Below are 6,000 nucleotides of genomic sequence, written 5' to 3'. Positions count from 1 at the left end.
CGAAAAGCCATAAGTAGATCATTTAAGGCCCTGGCGAGAAATGAAGCACCTGAAAACACTCAGTATTTTTTTCGTCCTCAACCTCAAGAAGTGCTTCTTTAAACTCCCGGATAGGCCGTCATGCGGAGAACATGTACAGACACTGCACACAAGAGCTCAGCTTGGCGTTTATGCGGTCAACCACGAAATAAATAATTGCATGAACGGCTCCCTGAACCTAATAATTACACGCTGGAAATGACGAAGTTCTGGTTTTCCATGGTCACAATGCAAAAAAACAAGACAAACTTGCAGAACTAAAAACATTTTTTCCTCCTACTTCTTACATTTTTCCAATCCATTCCATATGATCCAAACCGGAAGCTCTGTGAAACACGACCTTGCGTTCTTGCTTCTCTAGACATTTACTCTGGACTGTATTACAAGCTTACAGGACAAGGAGCTCTGAGCCCAGTGGCTGGTAAAGAGGTCAGGAAGGACAAGCTGAGCGTGCAGCTCTGCTCTGATTGATTTTATGCACGTTAGGAAGAGCAGTTTCCGACCACAAGCACATTGTTTTTCTTTCAATGCTAACAGGGGACTGTGCTCTCAGAACCATTCTCTAAGCGCACATCCGGTGATTTTAGATGTGCAGAATGTTTACCTTTGGAAATAATCTGAGGAGGTGATGTGGCCAGGGAGTGTTGAGGGGAAACATGTAGTCCGAGTTTCATGCATGTGTTTGCATTGCATGCCTCTGTGCTTGTGTTCATGCGCTTTATGTGTGTATTGCATGGTGTGAACTGTGTGCTGCAGTCTCTCTGCGGTGTATGCGGTTTCAGTTTCCACATTACTCCATCTCTCAGTGTTGCTACTGGCTCTCTCTGCCCGTGCCCTTCCACTGCCAGATATCTGGAAAAGTAGCAATGACTCACTTTTCAGGCTACACCATTTTTTTTTTTCACTTATTTTTATATATTTATTTCAGACTGCTTTGCCATTGCTTTTCTAATGGCACACGTATGCTCTACCCTCGGTCTCATTCTCTCATAACATCAGCACTATTTATGTTTGCTGTCTGTGCTTGGGTTTTATTGCTCCTCTGATGATCATGCTTTGCTGCAGAATCTGAAGGCAAACTGCAACGTCGAACCTCACGATACTTAAAAACTGTGTAAAATATTTAGTGTGCGTCTCAAGGAGGAACAACAATGAGACATTTCCAACCCTTAAATAATTGCGATATTTAAAAAAATGACCAGACTGTGAGAACACTATCCGAGCTTTTGATTTTTTCCACCATCATGTTCCATAAGTATTCAACAAGTTGCACTGAGAAAATAAACGTCCTTTGCTTCAAACAGCCTTTGTATCAAGCTATTGACTTGGATTAAACAAATAATCTGTTGTATAACAGTCCCTCTATTATTATTCATTTTATTTGGTTCTCATAGTCGGGTCCAGCAACCCCAAAGGGTCTGTGAAGTATATCCAGACGGTCTGTGATTTTTTTTTATTTTTGTTACAGGAAATCCCATTCTACCATTATGTGCTTATTGTTTAGTTTGCATTGTTAATAGTCTGTTTAACTTAACTGAATTGGTTTCATCAGAACCTCAATAATTCGAAAAATCTATAAATGATTTTGACTTGGACCAAATGTCTTCTGTTTCTGGTAAATCTGAGAATAGAAAACTCACTGTCAAAATACTTTTAAATGATTTTCTTGAAATAAATCAGTATAGAGCTGGTCTGTATAATTTATTTTTACAGGCTATACAAAAAGTACGAGTGCTTTTTCCTTACAACCAATCACGTCACACAAGGTAACACTTTACGCAGGAGTAAAATCTTTTCACCTACACTGCAAAATCACGTGCTTATCGTCTTACATTTCCATTACGATAATTAATATCAAACTGCTGAAATGAGGTTTGGAAACTCAAGGAACATCTACACATTAACTAGCTTGAATTGCTTGCTAGTTGTATAAAGACGCTGTTCAGAGTAAATGTATGAGCAGCAGATGTGACATCATTGAAGAATGATACTTTTAACTCCTTTGCAAACAACCACATTGTTTTCATAAGCAGCCATTTCAAATGAAATCGTGGATTACGGCCTTGTTGCAAAAACAAACACAACATTACCACTATGGTAACATTCTGGTTTGAAGAAGAAGACGAATAACTCGGAAGAGGCGATTTGCAATAAACCTAAAAAAAGATTCACCGCCCCACCAAATCTACCAAATTTAGAGAAAACAACCACAGCTGCAGTTGCTTCCCAGCAAGCGGCTATTCTTAAAAGTTTTACATTGCGTATCGATGTTTCAGCCCCACTGGCTTGTGTCTAATGCAGAAGGAATGTTTCTCGAATTACAGTTTATGGTAATAACAATGTGCAGTATAAATTATTATCATCATCGTTACAACCATTACAATTATTTTTATAACAATCATAATTGTGACTATGTGCTGTTCAAACTGAAAGTTTTTATTGCATGGCAGTGTTTATTTATTGGGGTCTGTAAAGGTTCTGTGGAAAAATAACATGAATAAGATTGAATGCAGAGGTTTGATTTCTTAGAAATCCAGTCTGAAGAATGTGGAGGTCGTGGCAAAGCGTCTTTTCAAGCTTTTTATCCTATGTTATAGATTGCTGCCTTGTTACTGGAGGTGCAAATATTTATTATCCTGGAAAGCTGCTGAATTGTAAATGTTGAAAAAAGGAAATATTCGACCCTTATTACCAGTACACTGGAGATTGGAATTCAACTTTTTCGAATGGAAATCAACTTATCAGGCATTTTCCATCAGTGTAAACAAATGAAATATTTTATTGTTAGAACCATTCATGTGGAAACAAATAACAGTTTTTGGGTTTATGGAACTTTTCTATGAAAATATTGTTCTTGGTAGGCTAGGTAAATGCAGAAATACTTATAAAAGTCTAGATTGTCTTAAATCCCTCAGTATCTCATTTTATATGGGTCATTAACCACCGCAGTGGAGTGTGACAAAAATATTCAATGCTAAGCACAGGCACAAAAAATAAATAAATAAAATAAAATAAAATAAAATAAACAAACAACAACAATAACAATAATAATAATAATAATGCAGCTTTTGGTCATGGGGAGTGTACATTTTTGTATTGACTCTATTACAGAAATAGAAAATGGCATTAGGTGCTAGCACAATTTTACAAGACTGACTTAAATAAAAAATAAAAGAAAAAAAACAATGTTTCAAATTCTTATGTGAGCTTCAGCATCCACCAAATACAAAAACTGAATTTCCCAAGATCCTTATTATGACAGCAAATGGCAAACAATGTCACATGACCAGTAACATGATCCATATACCCATGTTGTCAGTTTTGCTAGAGATGATTTTGAGCCTTGACTGATAACTTGAGTATAGTTTTGATCTGTGACCTCAACCTGTACCTGCATTACAGATTTACTTTCAACCTCTTGATCATTCCAGTGAAACCCTGCATTTGCATCCATTATAAAGCCATGATAAAGCCTAAGCGCTTTTTGTACATTATGTAAATAGCTATTATTAAATTATTGCTATTTTGAATGCAAAACCCAACACACACAGATGATTTTAATCATTTAATCTGGGGTTTAAATTCCAAACAAGGTCACTGGATACTGACCGAATTTTTCAGGATAAAGTAAACTTCCTAAAAGCTTGAATTCCTGCAGTGGCATTCAAAGAAACTGAGTAAGAAAGACAATATCCACTCATTCACCACTGCTGAACTTTTGAATGTACTATTGTATGGCAAGGTTTGCGATCCTGTGAATGCCAGGACGGAATTTCATTAGAGAAACCTGGAATTATCTGCGTAATCGAATAGCTTATCCATCACAAAGCATTAACTCGGGGTAGATGTTACTGAGTTTGGAGCTTGTCAGAAGATGCCATCCAAGTACAGTGTGAGTTTCCAGAAAATGTGACGATGGAATAGAATGGAATAGAACAATATAAAGTGAAATCATTTAACCATACAGATATAGCCAGTCCTGACAAAACCGGTGTCCTGAAAGGAACTCCAAACCAATGAAAAATGCAGTCTGTGTGTGTGTCTCTGTCTCTATAAACTCGTAGAGTATTTGTTTTAACCATGACTTTACCTTCTGTAATGTCCTGTAGATGACATTTCAACATTAATGTGATGGTCTGTTAATGAAATTGTCACATGGTCTCAAGCCTTTTCACAAATTCAAACATTTACATGACACAATCACATATACACTACCAGTCAAAAGTTTGGACACACCTTCTAATTCAATGTTTTTTGTTTAGTGACTTATTTTCTACATTCTAGAACAATACAGGAGATTTCAAAACTATGAAATAACACACATGGACTTAAGTAATCCATATGTAATGACAACAAAAAACAGTCAGTTGTTATTTTAAGACACGAAGGTCAGGTGTTCTGGAATAGTTCTTGCAAGAACAGTATTGTCAAGTGCATTTGCAAAACCCATCAAGCACCATGATGAAACTGGCTCACATGAAGACCATCCCAGTAAAGCAAGACCAAAACTTACCTCTGCTGCAGAGGAGAAGTTCATTTAGAGTGACCAGCCTCAGAAATCACCAATTAACAGCACCTCAGATTAGAGCCGTTATGAAGGCTTTACAGAGCATCAGTAGCAGACATATCTCAATATCAACTGTTCAAACGACATTATTGTGTATTTCGGCCGCCTTCAGCATTGTTTTACAATGTAGAAAGAAATAAACATCAGGAAAGACCATGGAATTAGGAAGGTGTGTCCAAACTTTTACTGGTAGTGTATAACACACATCAATTATTGTATGCAAAAAAATATTAGTGATAGCTAGCTTTGGGGCAGGCTTAATGTCCGTGCATACTGCTTATACACTTTCCCTATTGTGGAGGCATTAATTGACTCTGCATATTCAGTAACATGTGGGAGTTTATTTATGTGGCAGCGAGGAGGGGTGGAGTTACCAGAACATTTACTGGTAATAGGTGGGAGAATTGTGATGTGTAGGATGTGTCAAGAGATTCTGATTTAATAAGTAAGAAACATGTGAGCAAAATAATCAACAACAAGGTGGTCCGACACAAAGCATCAAAGAGTTATGGTATCCATCCTTAAGTTGAATATTATCCAACAACAGCAAGTCTTAAAGTAACTAGAAAGAGTTAAGTCTGATGAAGCAAATGTCTCATGAACACAAATGCCTTATGAAACAGGCCTCATGACATTTTGACATAAGGCGATGACATAAGGCTTAGTAGTTAAGCCATTGGACTACTGATTAGAAGGTTGTCAGTTCAAATCCTGCATCCACCAAGCTGCCACTGCTGGGCCCCCTGAGCAAGGCCCTTTACGCTCAATTGCTCAGCTGTTTAAAATGAGGTAAAAAGTCACTGTAGATAAGGGTGTCTGCCAAATGCTGTAAATTTAAATGACATGGTGCTGTAATGAATGGTGCTGTAAAGGAGAAAACAGGCATGAGCATGTTAGATTATCAAGTGAGGAGGACAGTTAATTGTCCATGCAGTAACAAATGGTGAGATCTGAGAGCTGTCCAGGTAGATCCTGATGATAGGCTGCATCTCCAGCGATGAACAGCTGCACAGTTTTTCTGGGTTTAAATCTCAGCTGATATACTGACATCTACAGCATTGAAACAACCTGAAAAATATTAAGTAGGCCCTCCCTGGGCTGCAAAACAGGCATGGACTCCACAAGACCTCTGAAGGTATGCTGTTCTATCTGGAACCAGGACGTACTCATTTAGTTCCTTTAATTTGTAAGACAGGGCCACCATGGATAGGACTTATTTGTCCAGCACATCCCACAGATGCTTGAATGGCTTGGGGGAAGTGGTTAAGTGGTTAAGGCGTTGGATTTCTGATCAGAAGGTTGTGAGTATGAATTCCAAGTCCACCAAGATGCCACTACTGCATACCTAAGCAAGGCCCTTAACCCTCAAGTGCTCAGTTGTATAAAAAGTAAGA

Source organism: Hemibagrus wyckioides, linkage group LG27, assembly GCF_019097595.1.
Source record: "Hemibagrus wyckioides isolate EC202008001 linkage group LG27, SWU_Hwy_1.0, whole genome shotgun sequence".
NCBI classification, from domain to species: Eukaryota; Metazoa; Chordata; class Actinopteri; order Siluriformes; family Bagridae; genus Hemibagrus; species Hemibagrus wyckioides.
Note: the sequence above shows the minus strand (reverse complement) of the source record.